Raw genomic sequence first — 27,716 nt, forward strand, 5'->3', positions numbered from 1 at the left:
AAATTTATCCAGATACTTCCGGAAAATGTCATGCATGAAGGACTGAAAAACTGAAGGTGCATTAGAGAGCCCAAATGGCATCACCAAGTACTCAAAATGACCTTCGGGCATATTGAATGCGGTTTTCCATTCATCGCCCTGCCTAATGCGCACAAGGTTGTACGCACCACGAAGGTCTATCTTGGTGAACCACTTGGCACCTTTAATCCGGGCAAACAAATCTGACAACAGCGGCAAAGGATACTGAAATTTGACAGTGATCTTATTTAAAAGCCGATAGTCAATACAAGGCCTCAAAGATCCGTCCTTTTTGGCCACAAAAAAAAATCCCGCACCAAGAGGGGAAGAAGAAGGACGGATATGCCCCTTCTCAAGAGACTCCTTGATATATGAACGCATCGCGGTATGTTCAGGTACCGACAGATTAAACAGTCTCCCCTTAGGAAACTTACTGCCAGGAATCAAATCTATTGCACAGTCACATTCCCTATGAGGAGGCAGTGCACTGGACTTAGACTCGCTGAAGACATCCTGATAATCAGACAAATACGCCGGAACTTCCGAAGGCGTAGAAGAAGCAATAGACAAGGGCAGGGAATCTCCATGAATTCCATGGCAGCCCCAACTTGACACTGACATAGCCTTCCAGTCCAAGACTGGATTATGGGTCTGTAACCATGGCAAACCCAAAACAACCAAATCATGCATTTTATGCAGAACAAGAAAACGTATTACCTCCCGATGTTCGGGAGTCATGCACATGGTAACCTGTGTCCAAAACTGCGGTTTATTTTTTGCCAATGGCGTAGAATCAATACCCCTAAGAGGGATAGGATTTTCCAATGGCTCAAGAACAAATCCGCAGCGCTTGGTAAATGACAGATCCATAAGGCTCAGGGCAGCACCTGAGTCCACAAACGCCATGACAGGATACGATGACAGTGAGCAAATCAAAGTTACAGATAGAATAAATTTAGGTTGCAAATTACCAATGGCGACCGGACTAACAACCTTAGTAAGACGTTTAGAGCATGCTGAGATAACATGTGTAGAATCACCACAGTAGTAACACAAGCCGTTCTGGCGTCTATGAATTTTCCGCTCATTTCTAGTCAGGATTCTATCACATTGCATTAAATCAGGTGCCTGTTCAGACAACACCATGAGGGAATTTGCGGTTTTGCCCTCCCGCAACCGCCGGTCGATTTGAATAGCCAGGGCCATAGAATCATTCAGACCTGTGGGAATGGGAAAACCCACCATCACATTCTTAATGGCTTCAGAAAGGCCATTTCTAAAATTTGCAGCCAATGCACACTCGTTCCACTGGGTCAGCACGGACCATTTCCGAAATTTTTGGCAATACACTTCAGCCTCGTCCTGGCCCTGAGACATAGCCAGCAAGGCTTTTTCTGCCTGAATCTCAAGATTGGGTTCCTCATAAAGCAAACCGAGCGCCAGAAAAAACGCATCAATGTCAGCCAATGCCGGATCTCCTGGCGCCAGCGAGAAGGCCCAATCCTGAGGGTCGCCCCGTAAAAAAGAAATAACAATTTTTACTTGCTGAGCGGAGTCTCCAGATGAACAGGGTCTCAGAGACAAAAACAATTTACAATTATTCCTGAAATTTCTAAATTTAAATCGGTCTCCGGAAAACAGTTCAGGAATCGGTATCTTAGGTTCTGACATAGGATTTCTGGTAACATAATCTTGTATGCCCTGCACACGAGCAGCAAGCTGGTCCACACTTGTAATCAAGGTCTGGACATTCATGTCTGCAGCAAACACAAGCCACTCAGAGGTAAAGGGGAAAAGAAAAAAAAAAAAATGAGAGAGAGAAAAAAAACTCAGAATTTTCTTTCTTATAATCCCGCTTCTGCAATGCATTTAACATTTAATACTGGCCTGGCAAACTGTTATGACCCCAATGGCGAGGGTCTCAGAGGAACAAGTAAGTCTGCGAAGTACAAAAATCCAGCTCATAGGGCAGTGGTAACTGGGTTGACCATATATCTACTCCTAACGCCAACACTAGAAGTAGCCGGGGAACATGCCTACGTTGGTCGCTAGATGTCTCGCGCCAGCCGGAGGACTAACTACCCCTAGAAGAGGAAAACAAAGACCTCTCTTGCCTCCAGAGAATAGACCCCAAAAGTAGGATACAAGCCCCCCACAAATAATAACGGTGAGGTAAGAGGAAATGACAAACACAGAGATGAACTAGGTTTAGCAAAGAGAGGCCCACTTACTAATAGCAGAATGTAGTAAGATAACTTATATGGTCAACAAAAACCCTATCAAAAATCCACACTGCAGATTCAAGAACCCCCGAACCGTCTAATGGCCCGGGGGGAGAACTCCAGCCTCCCTAGAGCTTCCAGCAAGGTTAGGATAAGATTATGTACAAGCTGGACAAAAATGCAAACAAAACAAATAGCAAAAAGCAAGAAAGCAGACTTAGCTTAATTTAGCAGGAACCAGGATCAGTAGACAAGAGCACAACAGATTAGCTCTGATTACAACGTTGCCAGGCATTGAACTGAAGGTCCAGGGAGCTTATATAGCAACACCCCTGACCTAACGACCCAGGTGAGCATACAAGGGATGGCAGACATTCCCAGAGTCAAATCACTAGTAACCACTAGAGGGAGCCAAAAAGGTAAATTCACAACAGTATCGGTGTACTCAGGACAAATTGTACAATAACTTTTGGGGTCCAATTTCTTTTTTTACCCTTGGGAAAATAAAAAATTGTTGCTAAAAAAACATTTTTGTGACTAAAGTTAAATGTTCATTTTTTTCCTTCCATGTTGCTTCTGCTGCTGTGAAGCACCTGAAGGGTTAATAAACTTCTTGTATGTGGTTTTGAGCACCTTGAGGGGTGCAGTTTTTAGAATGGTGTCACTTTTGGGTATTTTCAGCCATATAGACCCCTCAAACTGACTTCAAATGTGAGGTGGTCCCTAAATAAAATGGTTTTGTAAATTTTGTTGTAAAAATGAGAAATCGATGGTCAAATTTTAACCCTTATAACTTCCTAGCAAAAAAAAATGTTTTTTCCAAAATTGTGCTGATGTAAGATAGAAAACGGCCAGGTCATTAAGGTCTAAATAGGCTGGGTCATGAAGGGGTTAAAACCAAAATTATTGACTAATATCAACAATCTCAAGGTTACAAGTCAATCTCCAGAGATTTTAATGTTCCTCTGTCAATGGTGAGCAACATAATCAAGAAGTTTACAGCCAATGGCACTGTAACTAATCTCTCGGGACGTTGACGACAGAGAAAAATGTATGAAATATTCCATTGCAGGATAGCCCAAATGGTGGATAAGCAGCCTGAATCAAGTTCCAAATAAATTCAAGCTGTCCTGCAGGCTCAGGATGCATCATTGTCAGCACGAACTATCTGTTAAAATTTGAATGAAATGAAATGCTATGGCAGGAGACCCAGGAGGACCACACTGCTAACACAGAGACATAAAAAGCTAAACTGCAGTTTGTCAAAATGTACATAAGTTATCCAAAATCCTTCTAGGAAAGCGTCTTGTGGACAGGTGAGACCAATATAGAGCTTTTTGGTAAAGCACATCATTCTGCTGTTTACTGGAAATGGAATGAGGCCTACAAAGGAAAGAACACAGTACCTACAATCAAATAAGGTGAAGGTTCAAAGATGTTTTGGGGTTGTTAGCAGCCTCTGGCACTGGGTAACATGACTGTGTGCAAGGCATCATGAAATGTGAAGATTACCAAAGGATTTTGGGCTGCAATGTAGCTACCAGTGTCAGAAAGTTGGGTTTGCATCCTAGGTCATAGGTGTTCCATCAGGACAGTGACCCCAAACGTACTTTAAAAAGCACCCGTAAATGGATGGAATCAAAGTGCTGGAAAGTTTGCAGATGTAAATCTCATTGAACACTTGTGGAAAGATCTTAAAATGGCTATGTGGAGAGATGAGAGATATGAGAGATCTGGAGCAGGTTGCAGGAGAAGAGTGGTCTGAAATTCCAAGTAATAGGTGTTGATGGTTATTGGAAGTGATTGATTGCAGTTATTTATTCCAAAGGGTGTGCAATGAAATATTTAAGTTGAAGATGCCAACAATTTTGTTTGGTCCATTTTTGGGGTTTATTATGAAATTACCATATATAGTCGTGTATAAGCCAGGTTTTTCCATTACATTTTGTTTGTGCTGAAAATGCCCCCCTCCGCTTATACACGAGTCATTGTGCCAGAAAGACGGTGGGGAAAGGGGGAGCAGCAGAGTAGCAGGTCACAGAGGCAGGAGCTGGCAGCTGCAGCTGTAACTCTGCCCACTGCTAAAGAGAAATGAATATTCACTGCGCTGGCAGCGAATATTCATTTCTCTTATAGTGTGCACAGTTACAGCTACAGTCTCTGTCTTCCAGCACGCATCCTACTTATCTTCCCTGCACACCTTTGCTGCATCTCCTTCCAGTGCCAGTCTTCCGGGCCGAGCGATCATGTGTCCACCGCTCATTATAGTAATAAATATTCACTCCTTTCCACTCCAATAGGCGTGGAGTGAATATTCATTACTTTAATGAGCGAGGACACGTGATCGCTCAGTCGGAAGAGCTGATGGCTCCGGAACGAGATGCAGCGAGGGCGAGCAGGGAAGGTAAGTAGGATGTGTGTTTTTTTTATCTTATAGGAACCATGCATACAAGGATAAGGGATAAGGAGCCATGCATACAAGGATGGGGACAGGGAGCCTTGCATACCAGGATGAGGATAGGGGAGCCATGCATACCATGATGGGGATAGGGGAGCCAAGCATACCAGGATAGGGATAGGGGAGCCAAGCATACGAGGATGGAGACAGGGGAGCCATGCATACCAGGATGGGGATAGGGGAGCCATGCATACCAGGATGGGGATAGGGGAGCCATGCATACCAGGATGGGGATAGGGGAGCCATGCATACCAGGATGGGGATAGGGGAGCCATGCATACCAGGATGGAGACAGGGGAGCCATGCATACCAGGATGGGGATAGGGGAGCCAAGCATACGAGGATGGTGACAGGGGAGCCATGCATACCAGGATGGGGATAGGGGAGCCATGCATACCAGGATGGGGATAGAGGAGCCATGCATACCAGGATGGGGATAGGGGAGACATGCATACCAGGATGGGGATAGGGGAGACATGCATACCATGATGGGGATAGGGGAGCCATGCATACCAGGATGGGGATAGGGGAGCCATGCATACCAGGATGGGGATAGGGGAGACATGCATACCATGATGGGGATAGGGGAGCCATGCATACCAGGATAGTGATGAGGGGACAATGCATACCAAGCTTATACTTGAGTCAATAAGTTTTCCCAGTTTTGCGTGGCAAATTTAGGTGCCTCGGCTTATACTCAGGTCGACTTATACTCGAGTCTATACGGTATAACCAATTTGCCTTTTTTTCCTGTAGTTTGTGTAGTTCGAATACACACAAAGGAAATAAAAATGTGTATAGCAAAAGGTGTAATTGTAACAATTTTCTGGGAGAAATATTTAATTTCCTGGAACAATTTGAAGGGTGTCAAAACTTTCGGCTATGACTGTATGTGTGTGTGTGTATATATATATATATATATATATATATATATATATATATATATATATATATATATATATATATATATATATATATATATATATATATATACAGTGGGGCAAAAAAGTATTTAGTCAGTCAGCAATAGTGCAAGTTCCACCACATAAAAAGATGAGAGGCGTCTGTAATTTACATCATAGGTAGACCTCAACTATGGGAGACAAACTGAGAAAAAAAAAATCCAGAAAATCACATTGTCTTTTTTTTAATCATTTTATTTGCATATTATGGTGGAAAATAAGTATTTGGTCAGAAACAAACAATCAAGATTTCTGGCTCTCACAGACCTGTAACTTCTTCTTTAAGAGGCTCCTCTTTCCTCCACTCATTACCTGTAGTAATAGCACCTGTTTAAACTTGTTATCAGTATAAAAAGACACCTGTGCACACCCTCAAACAGTCTGACTCCAAACTCCACTATGGTGAAGACCAAAGAGCTGTCAAAGGACACCAGAAACAAAATTGTAGCCCTGCACCAGGCTGGGAAGACTGAATCTGCAATAGCCAACCAGCTTGGAGTGAAGAAATCAACAGTGGGAGCAATAATTAGAAAATGGAAGACATTCAAGACCACTGATAATCTCCCTCGATCTGGGGCTCCACGCAAAATCCCACCCCGTGGGGTCAGAATGATCACAAGAACGGTGAGCAAAAATCCCAGAACCACGCGGGGGGACCTAGTGAATGAACTGCAGAGAGCTGGGACCAATGTAACAAGGCCTACCATAAGTAACACACTACGCCACCATGGACTCAGATCCTGCAGTGCCAGACGTGTCCCACTGCTTAAGCCAGTACATGTCCGGGCCCGTCTGAAGTTTGCTAGAGAGCATTTGGATGATCCAGAGGAGTTTTGGGAGAATGTCCTATGGTCTGATGAAACCAAACTGGAACGGTTTGGTAGAAACACAACTTGTCGTGTTTGGAGGAAAAAGAATACTGAGTTGCATCCATCAAACACCATACCTACTGTAAAGCATGGTGGTGGAAACATCATGCTTTGGGGCTGTTTCTCTGCAAAGGGGCCAGGACGACTGATCCGGGTACATGAAAGAATGAATGGGGCCATGTATCGTGAGATTTTGAGTGCAAACCTCCTTCCATCAGCAAGGGCATTGAAGATGAAACGTGGCTGGGTCTTTCAACATGACAATGATCCAAAGCACACCGCCAGGGCAACGAAGGAGTGGCTTCGTAAGAAGCATTTCAAGGTCCTGGAGTGGCCTAGCCAGTCTCCAGATCTCAACCCTATAGAAAACCTTTGGAGGGAGTTGAAAGTCCATGTTGCCAAGCGAAAAGCCAAAAACATCACTGCTCTAGAGGAGATCTGCATGGAGGAATGGGCCAACATACCAACAACAGTGTGTGGCAACCTTGTGAAGACTTACAGAAAACGTTTGACCTCTGTCATTGCCAACAAAGGATATTTTACAAAGTATTGAGATGAAATTTTGTTTCTGACCAAATACTTATTTTCCACCATAATATGCAAATAAAATGATAAAAAAACAGACAATGTGATTTTCTGGATTTTTTTTTCTCAGTTTGTCTCCCATAGTTGAGGTCTACCTATGATGTAAATTACAGACGCCTCTCATCTTTTTAAGTGGTGGAACTTGCACTATTGCTGACTGACTAAATACTTTTTTGCCCCACTGTATATATATATATATATATATATATATATATTTATATATATATATATATATATATATATATATATATATATATATATATATAATATATAATATACAGTGGGGGAAATAAGTATTTGATCCCTTGCTGATTTAGTATGTTTGCCCACTGACAAAGATATGAACAGTCTATAATTTTAAAGGTAGATTAATTTTAACATTGAGAGATAGAATATCTAATATATAAAGTTGAGTGAGTGAGTGTGTGTGTATCAGCCACGCCCACTCCACTTAGCCCCAACCAATCACTAAGCATCTTTCATTTCACCAGAGCTGTTTATAAGAAGCTGAGCTGTGATTGGTTGCTATGAGCAAGTTTCCCATGTAGACATGTTTGTTATCGTCCTTCTGTGAAGCTGACAATAACATAATTTATTACCGTGCCGACACAGATCACCTTCTGCCACAGAATGCAGGGGGAGCCCAGAATCAGGAACTTCTCTTTGTCTGGCATGAAGCATCTCATTAACTTAAAACTTCAAACACAAATTAAAAAATGAAACACAAGACAAATTTCTCCAACCCAGGTATCATTTTAATCGGTGTAACAGCGCCAACCTGACAATGTTGTCTGTGACGGGATGATGTGGGATATTAGGGGTAGTAGTCCGGTGGCTCTGGCTCATGGGATGATTGGGATATTAGGGGTAGTAGTCCGGTGGCTCTGTCTGATGGGATGATGTGGGATATTAGGGGTAGGAGTCCGGTGGCTCTGGCTGATGGGATGATGTGGGATATTAGGGGTAGGAGTCCGGTGGCTCTGTCTGATGGGATGATGTGGGATATTAGGGGTAGGAGTCCGGTGGCTCTGTCTGATGGGATGATTGGGATATTAGGGGTAGGAGTCCGGTGGCTCTGTCTGATGGGATGATGTGGGATATTAGGGGTAGGAGTCCGGTGGCTCTGTCTGATGGGATGATGTGGGATATTAGGGGTAGGAGTCCGGTGGCTCTGTCTGATGGGATGATTGGGATATTAGGGGTAGGAGTCCGGTGGCTCTGTCTGATGGGATGATGTGGGATATTAGGGGTAGGAGTCCGGTGGCTCTGGCTGATGGGATGATGTGGGATATTAGGGGTAGGAGTCCGGTGGCTCTGTCTGATGGGATGATTGGGATATTAGGGGTAGTAGTCCGGTGGCTCTGGCTGATGTGATGATTGAGATATTAGAGGTAGTAGTCCGGTGGCTCTGTCTGATGGGATGATTGGGATATTAGGGGTAGTAGTCCGGTGGCTCTGGCTGATGGGATGATGTGGGATATTAGGGGTAGGAGTCCGGTGGCTCTGTCTGATGGGATGATTGGGATATTAGGGGTAGGAGTCCGGTGGCTCTGGCTGATGGGATGATGTGGGATATTAGGGGTAGGAGTCCGGTGGCTCTGGCTGATGGGATGATTGGGATATTAGGGGTAGGAGTCCGGTGGCTCTGGCTGATGGGATGATGTGGGATATTAGGGGTAGGAGTCCGGTGGCTCTGGCTGATGGGATGATTGAGATATTAGAGGTAGTAGTCCGGTGGCTCTGGCTGATGGGATGATGTGGGATATTAGGGGTAGGAGTCCGGTGGCTCTGTCTGATGGGATGATTGGGATATTAGGGGTAGGAGTCCGGTGGCTCTGGCTGATGGGATGATGTGGGATATTAGGGGTAGGAGTCCGGTGGCTCTGTCTGATGGGATGATGTGGGATATTAGGGGTAGGAGTCCGGTGGCTCTGTCTGATGGGATGATTGGGATATTAGGGGTAGGAGTCCGGTGGCTCTGGCTGATGGGATGATGTGGGATATTAGGGGTAGGAGTCCGGTGGCTCTGGCTGATGGGATGATGTGGGATATTAGGGGTAGGAGTCCGGTGGCTCTGGCTCATGGGATGATGTGGGATATTAGGGGTAGGAGTCCGGTGGCTCTGTCTGATGGGATGATGTGGGATATTAGGGGTAGGAGTCCGGTGGCTCTGTCTGATGGGATGATGTGGGATATTAGGGGTAGGAGTCCGGTGGCTCTGTCTGATGAGATGATGTGGGATATTAGGGGTAGGAGTCCGGTGGCTCTGTCTGATGGGATGATGTGGGATATTAGGGGTAGTAATCCGGTGGCTCTGATGGGAGGATGTGGGATATTAGGGGTAGTAGTCCGGTGGTTCTGGCTGACAGGATGGTGTGGGAAATCTGTTCATCTTTGCACCGGAAGGAAAAACCAAAAATGTTTACCAAAAGGCTCTTGAATGAGTTGAAAATAAAATACTATCAATATTTGGATAATCATTTAGTTTGTGTTGCAAATCTGTAGTGTTGCATACATGATGTGAAATGTTTTTATGTGCAATATAATCATTATAATTTGTTATAACTAACCACAGTTTGTTACTGTGCCCGGGCAATGCCGGGCTCTTCAGCTAGTACTGTATATATACATTATCAATAGGTGGAAGGAAAGCCGGCAATTCATCTACTGTGTACAGTAAAATCAGAGTGACAGGTTAGAATGAGTGATAGATAGAATAGATATATACACATATAATACATAGATATATAGATGTTAGTGACACATATATATGTATATATGTTACATAGATAGAAGAAAAGCCAGCAATTCTGCAGCTGCGTAGTGTAAAATCACTGCAGGAGCCGACAGGATAGAAGAGTTGGATTACATACAGTAAGTACATACAGAATAGATAGATATGCAGATATCAGTGACCTATACAATTAGTGCAGAATAGATAATTTTTCTGAAATAAATGGCATGGGGGGGCCGATGTTTATAGCCTGGGAAGGTGGTAATACCCATGGAGTTTCCCGGGTTATTAATATCAGCTCACAACTGGATAATTAGCTTTTACTGGCTATTAACCCCTTTACCCCCCAAGTGTGGTTTGCACGTTAATGACCAGGCCAATTTTTACAATTCTGACCACTGTCACTTTATGAGGTAATAACTCTGGAACGCTTCCATGGATCCTGGTGATTCTGGAATTGTTTTCTTGTGACATATTTTTCTTCACGTGAGTGGTAAAATTTCTTTGATATGCCTTGCGTTTATTTGTGAAAAAAATGGAAATTTGGCGAAAACTTTGAAAATTTCGCAATTTTCCAAATTTGAATTTTCATGCTCTTAAATCACAGAGATATGTCACACAAAATACTTAATAAGTAACATTTCCAACATGTCTACTTTATATCAGCACAATTTTGGAATCAAAATTTTTTTTTTGTTAGGAAGTTATAAGGGTTAAAAGTTGACCAGCGATTTCTCATTTTTACAACACCATTTTTTTCAGGGAACACATCATATTTGAAGTGACTTTGAGGGGTCTATATGTTAGGGAGAAAATACCCAAAAGTGACACCATTCTAAAAACTGCACCCCTCAAGGTGCTCAAAACACACTCAAGAAGTTTATTAACCCTTCAGGTGCTTCACAGGAATTTTTGGAATGTTTAAGAAAAAAATGAACATTTAAACGGAACCTGTCACCCCCAAAATCGAAGGTGAGCTAAGCCCACCAGCATCAGGGGCTTATCTACAGCATTCTGGAATGTATCCTAAAAGATGAGAAAAAGAGGTTAGATTATACTCACCCAAGGGCGGTCCCAGTCCGATGGGCGTTGCGGTCCGGGGCCTCCCATCTTCTTACGATGACGTCCACTTCTTGACTTCACGCTCCGGTGCAGGCGTACTTTGTCTGCCCTGTTGAGGGCAGAGCAAAGTACTGCAGTGCGCAGGCACGGGAAAGGTCAGAGATGCCCGGGGCCTGCGCACTTACTTTACAGTACTTTGCTCTTCCCTCAACAGGGCAGACAAAGTATGCCTGCACTGGAGCCTCAGCGTGAAGACAAGAAGAGGACGTCATCTGATGAAGATAGGAGGCACCGGACCGCGACACCCATCGGACCGGACCGGGACCGCCCCTGGCTGAGTATAATCTAACCTCTTTTTCTCATCTTTTAGGATACATCGGGGGCTTATCTACAGCATTCCAGAATGCTGTAGATAAGCCCCTGATGCCGGTGGGCTTAGCTAACCTTCGATTTTGGGGGTGACAGGTTCCCTTTAAATTTTTTTCACAAAAAATGTACTTCAGATCCAACTTTTTTATTTTTCCAAGGGTAACAGGATAAATTGGACCCCAAAAGTTGTTGTCCAATTTGTCCTGAGTATGCTGATACCCCACATGTGAGGGTGAACCACTTCTTGGGTGGATGGTAGAGTTCAGAAGGGAAGGAGCGCCGTTTGATTTTTTCAAACTAAAATTGGCTGGAATTAAGATTGGGCACCATGTTGCGTTTGGCAAGCCCCTGATGTGCCTAAATAGTGGAAACCCCTCACAAGTGACCCCATTTTGGAAACTAGACCCCTGAGGAACTTATCTAGATGTGTTATGTGCACTTTATACCCCCAAGTGCTTCACAGATGTTTATAACGTAGAGCCGTAAAAATAAAAAAATCATATTTTTTTCACAAAAAAAGATCTTTTTGCCCCCAATTTTTTTATTTTCACAAGGGTAACAGGAGAAAATGGACCACAATTTGTCCAATTTGTCTCGAGTACGCCGATACCCTATATATGGGGGTAAATCACTGTTTGGGCACACAGCAGAGCTCGGAAGGGAAGGAGCACCGTTTGACTTTTTCAACACAGAATTGGCTGGAATTGATGCGCCTTAACAGTGGAAGCCCCCCAATTCTAACTCCAACCCTAACCTCAACTAACCACATTTTGAGAGCTGTAATTTTTCCATATTTTGGCCCACAGAGTTATGTGAAGTCTTGTTTTTTGTGGGACGAGTTGACGTTTTTATTGGTACCATTTTCGGGCACATGACATTTTTTGATTGCTGTTTATTACGATTTTTGGGAGGCAGAATGAACAAAAACCAGCAATTCATTAATTTCTTTTGGGTGGGGGTACTTATACCGTTCCAAGTGTGGTAAAATTGATAAGGCAGTTTTATTCTTCGGGTCAGTACGATTACAGCGATACCTCATATCTGTTTTTTATGTTTTGACGCTTTTCTAATATATAATTGCCTAGAATACTACTTCCTGCAATTTGTGCCAACTTCCGTGGCTTTGTCCGGAGCTAATGTCCGGAGATAATGTCCGGAGCTAATGTCCGGAGCTAATGTCCGGAGATAAGTGACGTCACCAGTGTCCTACACCCAGGCAGAGCACAGTGGCCCCAGGCAGAGCACAGGGGCCCCAGGCAGAACATGGGGCCCCAGGCAGAGCACAGGGGCCCCAGGCAGAGCACAGGGGCCCCAGGCAGCATATGGGGCCCCAGGCAGAGCACAGGGGCCCCAGGCAGCATATGGGGCCCCAGGCAGAGCACAGTGGCCCCAGGCAGAGCACACACCAAATCGGAGGCCGAGGGGCCCTGCCAACCAAATCGGAGGCCGAGGGGCCCCGCCAACCAAATCGGAGGCCGAGGAGCCCCGCCCACCAAATCGAAGGCCGAGCGGCCCCACCCACCAAAGCGGAGGCCGAGGGGCCCGGCCCCGCCCACCAAAGCGGAGGCCGAGGGGCCCCGCCCACCACATCGGAGGCCGAGGGTCCCCGCCCACCAAATCGGAGGCCAAGGGTCCCCGCCCACCAAATCGGAGGCCGAGGGTCCCCGCCCACCAAATCGGAGGCCGAGGGTCCCCGCCCACCAAATCGGAGGCCGAGGGGCCCCACCAACCAAATCGGAGGCCGAGGGGCCCCGCCCACCAAATCGGAGGCCGAGGGGCCCCGCCCACCAAATCGGAGGCCGAGGGTCCCCGCCCACCAAATCGGAGGCCGAGGGGCCCCGCCAACCAAATCTGAGGCCGAGGGGCCCCGCCCACCAAATCGGAGGCCGAGGGTCCCCGCCCACCAAATCGGAGGCCGAGAGTCCCCGCCCACCAAATCGGAGGACAAGGGGCCCCGCCAACCAAATCGGAGGCTGAGGGGCCCCGCCAACCAAATCGGAGGCCGAGGAGCCCCGCCCAACAAATCGAAGGCCGAGCGGCCCCGCCCACCAAAGCGGAGGCCGAGGGGCCCCGACCACCACATCGGAGGCCGAGGGGCCCCGCCCACCAAATCGGAGGCCGAGGGGCCCCGCCCACCAAATCGGAGGCCGAGGGTCCCCGCCCACCAAATTGGAGGCCGAGGGTCCCCGCCCACCAAATTGGAGGCCGAGGGTCCCCGCCCACCAAATCGGAGGCCGAGGGTCCCCTCCTACCAAATCGGAGGCCGAGGGTCCCCGCCCACCAAATCGGAGGCCGAGGGTCCCCGCCCACCAAATCGGAAGCCGAGGGTCCCCGCCCACCAAATCGGAGGCCGAGAGTCCCCGCCCACCAAATCGGAGGCCGAGGGGCCCCGCCAACCAAATCGGAGGCCGAGGGGGCTTCGCCAACCAAATCGGAGGCCGAGGAGCCCCGCCCACCAAATCGAAGGCCGAGCGGCCCCGCCCACCAAAGCGGAGGCCGGGGGGCCTGGCCCCGCCCACCAAAGCGGAGGCCGAGGGGCCCCGCCCACCACATCGGAGGCCGAGGGGCCCCGCCCACCAAATCGGAGGCCGAGGGTCCCCGCCCACCAAATCGGAGGCCGAGGGTCCCCGCCCACCAAATCGGAGGCCGAGGGTCCCCATCCACCAAATTGGAGGCCGAGGGTCCCCGCCCACCAAATCGGAGGCCGAGGGTCCCCGCCCACCAAATCGGAGGCCGAGGGGCCCCACCAACCAAATCGGAGGCCGAGGGGCCCCGCCCACCAAATCGGAGGCCGAGGGGCCCCGCCCACCAAATCGGAGGCCGAGGGGCCCCGCCAACCAAATCGGAGGCCGAGGGTCCCCGCCCACCAAATCGGAGGCCGAGGGTCCCCACCCACCAAATCGGAGGCCGAGAGTCCCCGCCCACCAAATCGGAGGATAAGGGGCCCCGCCAACCAAATCGGAGGCCGAGGGGCCCCGCCAACCAAATCGGAGGCCGAGGGGCCCCGCCCAACAAATCGAAGGCCGAGCGGCCCCGCCCACCAAAGCAGAGGCCGAGGGGCCCGGCCCCGCCCACCAAAGCGGAGGCCGAGGGGCCCCGACCACCACATCGGAGGCCAAGGGGCCCCACCCACCAAATCGGAGGCCGAGGGGCCCCGCCCACCAAATCGGAGGCCGAGGGTCCCCGCCCACGAAATCGGAGGCCGAGGGTCCCCGCCCACCAAATTGGAGGCCGAGGGTCCCCGCCCACCAAATCGGAGGCCGAGGGGCCCCGCCTACCAAATCGGAGGCCGAGGGTCCCCGCCCACCAAATCGGAGGCCGGGGGTCCCCGCCCACCAAATCGGAGGCCGAGGGGCCCCGCCCACCAAATCGGAGGCCGGGGGTCCCCGCCCACCAAATCGGAGGCCGAGGGGCCCCGCCCACCACATCGGAGGCCGATGGGCCCCGCCCACCAAATCGGAGGCCGAGGGTCCCCTCCCACCAAATCGGAGGCCGAGGGTCCCCGCCCACCAAATCGGAGGCCGAGGGTCCCCGCCCACCAAATCGGAGGCCGAGGGTCCACACCAACCAAATCGGAGGCCGAGGGGCCCCGCCCACCAAATCAAAGGCCGAGGGGCCCCGCCCACCAAAGCGGAGGCCGAGGGTCCCCGCCCACCAAATCGGAGGCAGAGGGACCCCGCCCACCAAATCGGAGGCCGAGGGGCCCCGCCCACCAAAGCGGAGGCCGAGGGGCCCCGCCCACCAAATCGGAGGCCGAGGGGCCCGGCCCCGCCCACCAAAGCGGAGGCCGAGGGGCCCCGCCCACCACATCGGAGGCCGAGGGGCCCCGCCCACCAAAGCGGAGGCCGAGGGTCCCCACCCACCAAATCGGAGGCCGAGGGTCCCCGCCCACCAAATCGGAGGCCGAGGGTCCCCGCCCACCAAATTGGAGGCCGAGGGTCCCCTCCAGCCAAATCGGAGGCCGAGGGGCCCCGCCCACCAAATCGGAGGCCGAGGGTCCCTGCCCACCAAATCGGAGGCCGAGGGGCCCCGCCTACCAAATCGGAGGCCGAGGGTCCCCGCCCACCAAAACGGAGGCCGAGGGGCCCCACCAACCAAATCGGAGGCCGTGGGGCCCCGCCAACCAAAGCGGAGGCCGAGGGTCCCCGCCCACCAAATCGGAGGCAGAGGGACCCCGCCCACCAAATCGGAGGCCGAGGGGCCCCGCCCACCAAAGCGGAGGCCGAGGGTCCCCGCCCACCAAATCGGAGGTCGAGGGTCCCCGCCCACCAAATCGGAGGCCGAGGGTCCCCGCCCACCAAATCGGAGGCCGGTCCCCGCCCACCAAATCGGAGGCCGAGGGTCCCCACCCACCAAATCGGAGGACGAGGGGCCCCACCAACCAAATCGGAGGCTGAGGAGCCCCGCCCACCAAAAGTAAGTGCGGCCCCAAAAGTAATTGCGCCCCCGGGTGCAAAAGTAAGTGCGCCCCCGGGTGCAAAAGTAAGTGCGCCCCCGGGTGCAAAAGTAAGTGCGCCCCCGGGTGCAAAAGTAAGTGCGCCTCCGGGTGCAAAAGTAAGTGCGCCCCCGGGTGCAAAAGTAAGCGCGCCCCCGGCCCCGGGTGCAAAAGTAAGCGCGCCCCCCAGTCCCATGTGTGAAAAGTGCTGCTGTAAAGCGCTGTTCAAGCACCATGTATTTCCTTCAGGAAATGCCCATCTAATATATAATTGCCTAGAATACTACTTCCTGCAATTTGTGCCAACTTCCGTGGCTTTGTCCGGAGCTAATGTCCGGAGATAATGTCCGGAGCTAATGTCCGGAGCTAATGTCCGGAGCTAATGTCCGGAGATAAGTGACGTCACCAGTGTCCTACACCCAGGCAGAGCACAGGGGCCCCAGGCAGCATATGGGGCCCCAGGCAGAGCACAGTGGCCCCAGGCAGAGCACAGGGGCCCCAGGCAGCATATGGGGCCCCAGGCAGAGCACAGGGGCCCCAGGCAGCCTATGGGGCCCCAGGCAGAGCACAGTGGCCCCAGGCAGAGCACAGGGGCCCCAGGCAGCATATGGGGCCCCAGGCAGAGCACAGGGGCCCCAGGCAGCATATGGGGCCCCAGGCAGAGCACAGTGGCCCCAGGCAGAGCACAGGGGCCCCAGGCAGAACATGGGGCCCCAGGCAGAGCACAGGGGCCCCAGGCAGAGCACAGGGGCCCCAGGCAGCATATGGGGCCCCAGGCAGAGCACAGGGGCCCCAGGCAGCATATGGGGCCCCAGGCAGAGCACAGGGGCCCCAGGCAGCATATGGGGCCCCAGGCAGAGCACAGTGGCCCCAGGCAGAGCACAGGGGCCCCAGGCAGCATATGGGGCCCCAGGCAGAGCACAGTGGTCCCAGGCAGAGCACAGGGGCCCCAGGCAGCTTATGGGGCCCCAGGCAGAGCACAGTGGCACCAGGCAGAACATGGGGCCCCAGGCAGAGCACAGTGGCTCCAGGCAGAGCACAGGGGCCCCAGGCAGAACATGGGGCCCCAGGCAGAGCACAGGGGCCCCAGGCAGAGCACAGGGGCCCCAGGCAGCATATGGGGCCCCAGGCAGAGCACAGGGGCCCCAGGCAGAGCACAGGGGACCCAGGCAGAACATGGGGCCCCAGGCAGAGCACAGGGGCCCCAGGCAGAGCACAGGGGCCCCAGGCAGCATATGGGGCCCCAGGCAGAGCACAGGGGCCCCAGGAAGCATATGGGGCCCCAGGCAGAGCACAGGGGCCCCAGGCAGCATATGGGGCCCCAGGCAGAGCACAGTGGCCCCAGGCAGAGCACAGGGGCCCCAGGCAGAACATGGGGCCCCAGGCAGAGCACAGGGGCCCCAGGCAGAGGACAGGGGCCCCAGGCAGCATATGGGGCCCCGGCAGAGCACAGGGGCCCCAGGCAGCATATGGGGCCCCAGGCAGAGCACAGGGGCCCCAGGCAGCATATGGGGCCCCAGGCAGAGCACAGTGGCCCCAGGCAGAGCACAGGGGCCCCAGGCAGAACATGGGGCCCCAGGCAGAGCACAGGGGCCCCAGGCAGAGCACAGGGGCCCCAGGCAGCATATGGGGCCCCAGGCAGAGCACAGGGGCCCCAGGCAGCATATGGGGCCCCAGGCAGAGCACAGTGGCCCCAGGCAGCATATGGGGCCCCAGGCAGAGCACAGTGGCCCCAGGCAGAGCACAGGGGCCCCAGGCAGCATATGGGGCCCCAGGCAGAGCACAGTGGTCCCAGGCAGAGCACAGGGGCCCCAGGCAGCTTATGGGGCCCCAGGCAGAGCACAGTGGCACCAGGCAGAACATGGGGCCCCAGGCAGAGCACAGTGGCTCCAGGCAGAGCACAGGGGCCCCAGGCAGAACATGGGGCCCCAGGCAGAGCACAGGGGCCCCAGGCAGAGCACAGGGGCCCCAGGCAGCATATGGGGCCCCAGGCAGAGCACAGGGGCCCCAGGCAGAGCACAGGGGCCCCAGGCAGCATATGGGGCCCCAGGCAGAGCACAGGGGCCCCAGGCAGCCTATGGGGCCCCAGGCAGAGCACAGTGGCCCCAGGCAGAACATGGGGCCCCAGGCAGAGCACAGTGGCCCCAGGCAGAGCACAGGGGCCCCAGGCAGCATATGGGGCCCCAGGTAGAGCACAGGGGCCCCAGGCAGCCTATGGGGCCCCAGGCAGAGCACTGTGGCCCCAGGCAGCATATGGGGCCCCAGGCAGAGCACAGGGGCCCCAGGCAGCATATGGGGCCCCAGGCAGAGCACAGTGGCCCCAGGCAGAGCACAGGGGACCCAGGCAGAACATGGGGCCCCAGGCAGAGCACAGGGGCCCCAGGCAGAGCACAGGGGCCCCAGGCAGCATATGGGGCCCCAGGCAGAGCACAGGGGCCCCAGGCAGCATATGGGGCCCCAGGCAGAGCACAGGGGCCCCAGGCAGCATATGGGGCCCCAGGCAGAGCACAGTGGCCCCAGGCAGAGCACAGGGGCCCCAGGCAGAACATGGGGCCCCAGGCAGAGCACAGGGGCCCCAGGCAGAGCACAGGGGCCCCAGGCAGCATATGGGGCCCCAGGCAGAGCACAGGGGCCCCAGGCAGCATATGGGGCCCCAGGCAGAGCACAGTGGCCCCAGGCAGCATATGGGGCCCCAGGCAGAGCACAGTGGCCCCAGGCAGAGCACAGGGGCCCAAGGCAGCATATGGGGCCCCAGGCAGAGCACAGTGGTCCCAGGCAGAGCACAGGGGCCCCAGGCAGCTTATGGGGCCCCAGGCAGAGCACAGTGGCACCAGGCAGAACATGGGGCCCCAGGCAGAGCACAGTGGCTCCAGGCAGAGCACAAGGGCCCCAGGCAGAACATGGGGCCCCAGGCAGAGCACAGGGGCCCCAGGCAGAGCACAGGGGCCCCAGGCAGCATATGGGGCCCCAGGCAGAGCACAGGGGCCCCAGGCAGCATATGGGGTCCCAGGCAGAGCACAGTGGCCCCAGGCAGAGCACAGGGGCCCCAGGCAGCATATGGGGCCCCAGGCAGAGCACAGTGGTCTCAGGCAGAGCACAGGGGGCCCAGGCAGCCTATGGGGCCCCAGGCAGAGCACAGTGGCCCCAGGCAGAACATGGGGCCCCAGGCAGAGCACAGTGGCCCCAGGCAGAGCACAGGGGCCCCAGGCAGCATATGGGGCCCCAGGCAGAGCACAGTGGTCCCAGGTAGAGCACAGGGGCCCCAGGCAGCCTATGGGGCCCCAGGCAGAGCACAGTGGCCCCAGGCAGCATATGGGGCCCCAGGCAGAGCACAGGGGCCCCAGGCAGCATGTGGGGCCCCAGGCAGAGCACAGTGGCCCCAAGCAGAGCACAGTGGCACCAGGCAGAACATGGGGCCCCAGGCAGAGCACAGGGGCCCCAGGCAGAGCACAGGGGCCCCAGGCAGCATATGGGGCCCCAGGCAGAGCACAGGGGCCCCAGGCAGCATATGGGGCCCCAGGCAGAGCACAGCGATATTTTGGACCACTGTGCGGTGTTTCAGACCCCCTGTGTGATGTCTGGGGCCCTGTTCTTAAGTATATTAAAGATTAAAGTAACGTATATTAAAGTATATTATAGATCAAATTTGACACGTTTATGAGCACCATTGAGTGATATACTCAAGAATGACATAATTTTTCAACATTTTATGGTTTCAAACTGTAAACACTCAGAGTTTTTTTTACTTCAATCAGAAAACCTTAACGGTTCATAAAAAACTTGACTGTTCAGGATATGATAAAAGTCATAGTATTCTGAATCTTTAACTTATAAAGATACCTTTACATGGGGTGATTATTGGTTCCAGAGAGGCTTTCGGCCGATAATCGTACACATGGCTGGTGACAGGACAATACAATATAAACGTTCAAAGGTAAACACTGATAACATTAAAATCTAATATATAATTGCCTAGAATACTACTTCCGGCAATTTGTGCCAACTTCCGTGGCTTTGTCCGGAGATAATGTCCGGAGATAAGTGACGTCACCAGCGTCCTACACCCGCTCAGGGTGGACAAAGATATATGCCTTCGTGGTGCGCGGCACTTTTCTGATTGGTTGCCGCCTGCTGCGAGCGACCAATCAGAAATGTGCCGTACTGTCAAGAATTGTCAAGAGCTGGTGAGTGCAGCCATTTTTTGTTCTTTCTTCTTATTATTTATTAATTGTTTTATTCTTACATTTGAATAAATAAAGTATATATGGATTCTAGACTCCCGATTCTTTAGAATCGGGCTGCCATCTAGTATACAATAAAAACTATTTTATATAAAAAAATAATTGTTTTTGCATCACTTTATTCTGAGAGCTATAATTTTTTTATGGTGGCTCGTTTTGTGCGGGACAAGATGACATTTTTATCTGTACCATGTGTATTTATATTCGTCTTTTTGATCGCATGTTATTCCACTTTTTGTGGATAATAAAGCATTGTTTGTTGCCTCATTTTATTTTTACGGTGTTCACTGAAGGGGTTAACTAGTGGGAGAGTTTTATAGGTTGTGTCGTTACGGATGCGGCGATACTAAATATGTGTACTTTTATTGTTTGTTTTTTAATTTACATAAATGTATTTATTGGAACAATATTTTTTTTTATTTAGGAATTTAAAAAATATATATTTTTACACAGTATAATATATATATATATATATATATATATATATATATATATATATATATATATATATATATATATATTTATTTTTAACTTTTTTACACTGTCCCAGGGTGGGACATCACTTTATAATGTCAGATCGCTGATCTGACACTGCACAGCACTGTGTCAGATCAGCGATGTGACAGGCAGTGAAGGAGGCTTGCTGGTGCCTGCTCTTAGCAGGCACTGAGAAGCCACCTCCCTGCAGGACCCGGAAGGACCCCGCGGCCATCTTGGATCCGCGGCTCTGCAGTTAGGGAGAACCTCAGAACAACGCGATCACATCGTGACGCATTATTCCATCCATGGGAATTAGGGCCCTGGTCACATGTAATAGTACATCAGATAGCAGAAAATGGCTAAAATGGGGGACACTAAAAAAAGGTTTCTAGCACCCATAGGCTTGCATTGGCGAGTCTTGGTCGAGTCTCAGTGCCAATCGCAGATTGCAGCGATTTTACACACACCCTGAATACGGCTGAGAAATTAAACGGTGATGTGAGCTGCCCCATAGATTAACACTGGTCTGAGTGCTATGCGATGTTTTCTCGCACAGTACTCACCCTTATTCTAAGGTAGTGTGACGCCGGCCTTCAGAAGAGTGCCAAACCGGTGTAGGGGGAATTGTAGTCTACATAATACTCTTCTGGGAATTAAAAATTTGCAAATGTCATCTTCAGAGCAAAAAAGAACAGAAAATCTAGTGGCACCTATTTATGAAAAAAATAGTTTAACCCCTTAATGACCGCCGATACGCCTTTTAACGGCGGCAGTTAAGGGTACTTAAACCACAGTGCCGTTAATTAACGGCGCTGTGGAAAAAGTGTATAGCATCCCCCAGAGTCGGATTTTCTCTGGGGTCTCGGTTTCCGGGGGTAGCCGAGACCCCAGAGAACATGATTCGGGTCGGTTTTTACCGACCCCCAGGTTGCAGCCACCAAAAAAACAACAATACAATTTCCCATTTAATTTCTCTGTCCTCCGATGTGATCGCAAATCAGAAGACAGAGAAATTGGGTCCCTGATCGCCCCCCGATACTTACCCGTGTCCTCTGGTGCTCCTCGTGGCTCCCGATGGGCGCCGCCATCTTATTCCGGGAAAAAAATGGCAGGCGCATGCGCAGTGCGCCCGCCGGCTATCACCCGGCACATCTTTAGGGTCTCGGCTGCCGGGGTAGCCAAGACCCCAAAGAACATGATCGGGGTCGGTTTTTACTGAAGCCTGTTTTGCGATCGCCGGTAATTAACCGTTTACTGGCGACCGCCAAAAAAAAGCGGTGTCTATCATTCTCTGTCCTCTGATGTGATCGCACATCAGAGGACAGAGAAATAGGGGGATCAGGGACCCTGTTATACTTACCGGTGTCCCTGGGTCCTCCTGCGTCCCCTCCTGGCTGCCGGCTTCTTCCTCTGGTAAGAAAATGGCAGGCGCATACGCAGTGCGCCCGCCATGATCTGCCGGCCAGCAGAGGAAGATTCTTCCTCTTGTTTAATTTTGGTCACTGTGAGATCCTATCACAGTGATCAAAATAGAAAAAATAATAAATACCCCCCCATCACCCCCTTAGTTAGGAAAAAACAATAAAATAAAAAAATGTATGTATTTTCCTTTTCCAATTAGGGTTGGGGCTAAAGTTAGGGCTAGGGTTAGGGTTGGTGCTAAAGTTAGAGTTAGGGCTAGGGTTAGCGCTAGGGTTGGGGCTAAAGTTAGGGTTAGGGTTGTGTTGTGAATCCGCTTTTGGGCTCCCCTGGTGGTTGCTGGTGGTACTGGTGACTTGTGTGTCTTTGCTGTCTCAGTTCACCTGCTCCCATCAGTGTTTGGGAGTTTCCTATTTAGCCTTGCTCTCCAGTCATTTCCTTGCCGGTCATCATTGTAACCAGAGCCTTCGGTTGCATGTTCCTGCTACTAGTCTGCTGATCAGCTAAGTGGACTTTGTCCTTTTGTTTTGTATCTTTTGTCCAGTTTGCAGTTTTGTTATTCTCTGTAGCTGGAAGCTCTTGTGGGCTGAAATTGCCACTCCTGTGTCATGAGTTGACACAGGAGTCTTAAAGTAATTTCAGGATGGTTTTTTGATAGGGTTTTCAGTTGACCGTGAAGTCCTCTTTTGTATCCTTCTGCTATCTAGTAAGTGGACCTCTCTTTGCTAAATCTACCTTCATACTGTGTATGTCTTTTCCTCTAAACTCACCGTCATTACATGTGGGGGGCTGCTATCATCTTTTGGGGTATTTCCCTAGAGGTAAGCCAGGTCTGTTCCTTCCTCTACCAGGGGTAGTTAGTCCTCCGGCTGGCGCGTGGCATCTAGGGTTAATCAGGTATGCTCCCTGGCTACTATTAGTTGTGTGGTAGATTTAGCTCACGGTCAGCTCGAGATTCCATCACCCAGAGCTCGTCCGTTATCTTTGTGTTTTGATGTTTCCCTGCCATTGGGAATCATGACAGTATGACCGGCCCGTGTTAAAGTTACTGGCAGAAGAAAGGAGAGAAAAAGAAGTCTGTAGAGTTTTTTTTTTTCCTATGTTTGCTCCATAGTTGGATCAGTTGTATTTCAGCTCTAATTACAGCCTTTGCCTTTCTCTCCTTCTAATCCTTGAATGGCTCTGATCTCACCTGTTTAAAGATGGATCCTCAGAGCTTGGCTGCAGGTTTAAATAATCTTGCTACTAAGGTTCAAAATTTACAAGAATTTGTTATACATACTCCGATGTCTGAACCTAAGATTCCTACACCAGAGGTGTTTTCCGGAGATAGATCTCGGTTTCTGAATTTCAAATATAATTGTAAATTATTCCTTTCTCTCAGACCTCACTCCTCTGGAGATCCTGTCCAGCAGGTTAAGATTGTGATTTCTTTGCTGCGAGGTGACCCTCAAAACTGGGCATTTTCATTGACACCAGGGGATCCTGCGTTGCTCAATGTGGATGCCTTTTTTCTGGCTTTAGGCTTGCTTTATGAGGAAGATTCAAGATTATTTGGAGATTCAAGCTGAAAAAGCTTTGATAGCCCTATCTCAAGGGCAAGATGAAGCTGAGATATACTGCCAAAGATTTCGTAAATGGTCTGTGCTTACTCAGTGGAATGAGTGCGCCCTAGCGGCAAATTTCAGAGAGGGCCTCTCTGATGCCGTTAAGGATGTTATGGTCGGGTTCCCTGCGCCTACAGGTCTGAATGAGTCCATGACAATGGCTATTCAGATTGATCGGCGTTTGCGGGAGTGCAAGCCTGTGCACCATTTGGCGGTATCTTCTGAAAAGTCGCCAGAGAATATGCAATGTGACAGAACTCTGTCCAGAAGCGAGCGGCAGAATTACAGGCGTAAAAATGGGTTATGTTTCTATTGTGGTGATTCTGCTCATGTTATATCAGCATGCTCTAAACGCACAAAGAAGGCTGACAAGTCTATTTGCACTTTACAGTCTAAATTTATTTTGTCTGTAACCTTGATTTGTTCATTATCAGTTATTACTGTGGATGCCTATGTGGACTCTGGCGCCGCCCTGAGTCTTATGGATTGGTCCTTGGCCAGGCGCTGTGGGTTTGATTTAGAGCCACTGGAAGTCCCTATACCTCTGAAGGGTATTGATTCTACCCCTTTGGCTAGTAATAAACCACAATTCTGGACGCAAGTGACTATGCGTATGACTCCAGACCATCAGGAGGTGATTCGCTTCCTTGTGTTGTACAATTTACATGATGTTTTAGTGCTTGGATTACCATGGTTACAATCTCATAACCCAGTCCTTGACTGGAAAACAATGTCTGTGATAAGCTGGGGATGTCGGGGGACTCATGGGGATGTACCTTTGGTTTCCATTTCGTCATCTACTCCCTCTGAGATTCCAGCATTTTTGTCTGATTATCGTGATGTTTTTGAAGAGCCTAAGATTGGTTCTCTCCCTCCCCACAGAGATTGTGATTGCGCCATAGATCTGATTCCTGGCAGTAAATTTCCAAAGGGTCGTTTGTTTAGTTTATCTGTGCCTGAACATGCTGCTATGCGAGAGTATATTAAGGAGTCCCTGGAAAAGGGACATATTCGTCCTTCTTCATCTCCTTTAGGAGCTGGTTTTTTCTTTGTGTCTAAGAAGGATGGCTCTCTGAGGCCTTGTATTGATTATCGACTCCTGAATAAAATTACAGTCAAATATCAGTATCCGTTGCCTTTGTTGACTGATTTGTTTGCTCGCATAAGAGGGGCTAAGTGGTTCTCTAAGATTGATCTTCGTGGGGCGTATAATTTGGTGCGAATTAAGCAGGGGGATGAGTGGAAAACCGCATTTAATACGCCTGAGGGCCATTTTGAGTATTTAGTAATGCCTTTCGGCCTTTCAAATGCACCTTCGGTCTTTCAGTCCTTTATGCATGATATTTTCCGTGAATATTTGGATACATTTATGATTGTGTATTTGGACAATATTTTGATTTTTTCTGATGACTGGGAGTCTCATGTTCAACAGGTCAGGAGGGTTTTTCAGGTTTTGCGGACTAGTTCTTTGTGTGTAAAGGGTTCAAAGTGTGTTTTTGGGGTTCAAAAGATTTCTTTTTTGGGGTACATTTTTTCCCCTTCTTCTGTTGAGATGGACCCTGTTAAGGTTCGGGCTATTTGTGACTGGACGCAGCCTACTTCTCTTAAGAGTCTTCAGAAATTCTTGGGCTTTGCTAATTTCTATCGTCGATTTATAACTGGGTTTTCTGGCGTTGCTAAACCTTTGACTGATTTGACTAGAAAGGGTGCTGATGTTGCCGATTGGTCCCCTGCTGCTGTGGAGGCCTTTCGGGAGCTTAAGCGCCGCTTTTCGTCTGCTTCTGTGTTGCGCCAACCTGATGTTTCTCTTCCCTTTCAGGTTGAGGTCGATGCTTCCGAGATCGGAGCAGGGGCGGTTTTGTCGCAGAAAAGTTCCGATTGCTCAGTGATGAGACCTTGTGCGTTCTTTTCTCGTAAAATTTCGGCCGCCGAGCGAAACTATGATGTTGGTAATCGGGAGCTTTTGGCCATGAAGTGGGCGTTTGAGGAGTGGCGTCATTGGCTTGAGGGTGCCAGACATCAGGTGGTGGTTTTGACTGATCACAAGAATCTGATTTATCTGGAGTCTGCCAGGCGCCTGAATCCTAGACAGGCACGCTGGTCGTTGTTTTTTTCTCGGTTTAATTTTGTGGTCTCATACTTACCGGGTTCTAAAAATGTGAAGGCAGATGCTCTTTCTAGGAGTTTTGAGCCTGACTCTCCTGGGGATTCTGAACCTGCTGGTATCCTTAAGGATGGGGTGGTTTTGTCTGCTGTCTCCCCAGACTTGCGACGTGCTTTGCAAGAATTTCAGGCAGATAGACCTGATCGTTGTCCACCTGGTAGACTGTTTGTTCCTGATGATTGGACCAGTAGAGTCATCTCGGAAGTTCATTCTTCTACTCTGGCAGGTCATCCTGGAATTTTTGGTACTAGAGATTTGGTGGCTAGGTCCTTCTGGTGGCCTTCCCTGTCTCGAGATGTGCGTGTTTTTGTGCAGTCTTGTGATGTTTGTGCTCGGGCCAAGCCTTGTTGTTCTAGGGCTAGTGGGTTATTGTTGCCCTTGCCTATTCCGAAGAGGCCTTGGACGCACATCTCTTTGGACTTTATTTCTGATCTCCCTGTTTCTCAGAAGATGTCTGTCATCTGGGTGGTGTGTGACCGTTTTTCTAAAATGGTCCATTTGGTGCCATTGCCTAAGTTGCCTTCCTCATCTGAATTGGTCCCTCTGTTTTTTCAAAATGTGGTTCGCCTGCATGGGATTCCGGAAAACATCGTTTCTGACAGGGGAACCCAGTTCGTGTCTAGATTTTGGCGGACATTCTGTTCCAGGTTGGGAATTGATTTGTCTTTTTCGTCTGCATGCCATCCTCAGACTAATGGCCAGACGGAGCGAGCTAATCAAACTTTGGAGACTTATTTGAGGTGTTTTGTGTCTGCGGATCAGGATGACTGGGTTGCCTTTTTGCCGTTGGCAGAGTTTGCTCTTAATAATCGGGCTAGTTCTGCCACATTGGTTTCCCCTTTCTTTTGCAATTCAGGGTTTCACCCTCGTTTTTCATCTGGTCAGGTGGAATCTTCGGATTGTCCGGGAGTTGATGCTGTGGTGGATCGGTTGCATCGGATTTGGGGACAAGTGGTGGACAATTTGAAGTTGTCCCAGGAGAGGACTCAGCAGTTTGCTAACCGCCGGCGTCGTGTTGGTCCTCGCCTTCGTGTTGGGGACTTGGTGTGGTTGTCTTCCCGTTTTGTCCCTATGAGGGTTTCTTCTCCTAAGTTTAAGCCCCGGTTCATCGGTCCTTATAGGATTTTGGAGATTCTTAACCCTGTGTCCTTTCGTTTGGACCTCCCGGCATCTTTCGCTATCCATAATGTATTCCATCGGTCGTTGTTGCGGAGGTATGAGGTACCGGTGGTTCCTTCTACTGAACCTCCTGCTCCTGTGCTGGTAGGGGGTGAATTGGAGTACGTTGTGGAGAAGATCCTGGACTCCCGTATTTCCAGACGGAGACTTCAGTATCTGGTTAAATGGAAGGGCTATGGTCAAGAAGATAATTCTTGGGTAACTGCCTCTGATGTTCATGCCTCGGATTTGGTTCGTGCCTTTCATAGGGCTCATCCAGATCGTCCTGGTGGTTCTCGTGAGGGTTCGGTGCCCCCTCCTTAAGGGGGGGGTACTGTTGTGAATCCGCTTTTGGGCTCCCCTGGTGGTTGCTGGTGGTACTGGTGACTTGTGTGTCTTTGCTGTCTCAGTTCACCTGCTCCCATCAGTGTTTGGGAGTTTCCTATTTAGCCTTGCTCTCCAGTCATTTCCTTGCCGGTCATCATTGTAACCAGAGCCTTCGGTTGCATGTTCCTGCTACTAGTCTGCTGATCAGCTAAGTGGACTTTGTCCTTTTGTTTTGTATCTTTTGTCCAGTTTGCAGTTTTGTTATTCTCTGTAGCTGGAAGCTCTTGTGGGCTGAAATTGCCACTCCTGTGTCATGAGTTGACACAGGAGTCTTAAAGTAATTTCAGGATGGTTTTTTGATAGGGTTTTCAGTTGACCGTGAAGTCCTCTTTTGTATCCTTCTGCTATCTAGTAAGTGGACCTCTCTTTGCTAAATCTACCTTCATACTGTGTATGTCTTTTCCTCTAAACTCACCGTCATTACATGTGGGGGGCTGCTATCATCTTTTGAGGTATTTCCCTAGAGGTAAGCCAGGTCTGTTCCTTCCTCTACCAGGGGTAGTTAGTCCTCCGGCTGGCGCGTGGCATCTAGGGTTAATCAGGTAT

Source organism: Ranitomeya variabilis, chromosome 4, assembly GCF_051348905.1.
Source record: "Ranitomeya variabilis isolate aRanVar5 chromosome 4, aRanVar5.hap1, whole genome shotgun sequence".
Taxonomy (NCBI): domain Eukaryota; kingdom Metazoa; phylum Chordata; class Amphibia; order Anura; family Dendrobatidae; genus Ranitomeya; species Ranitomeya variabilis.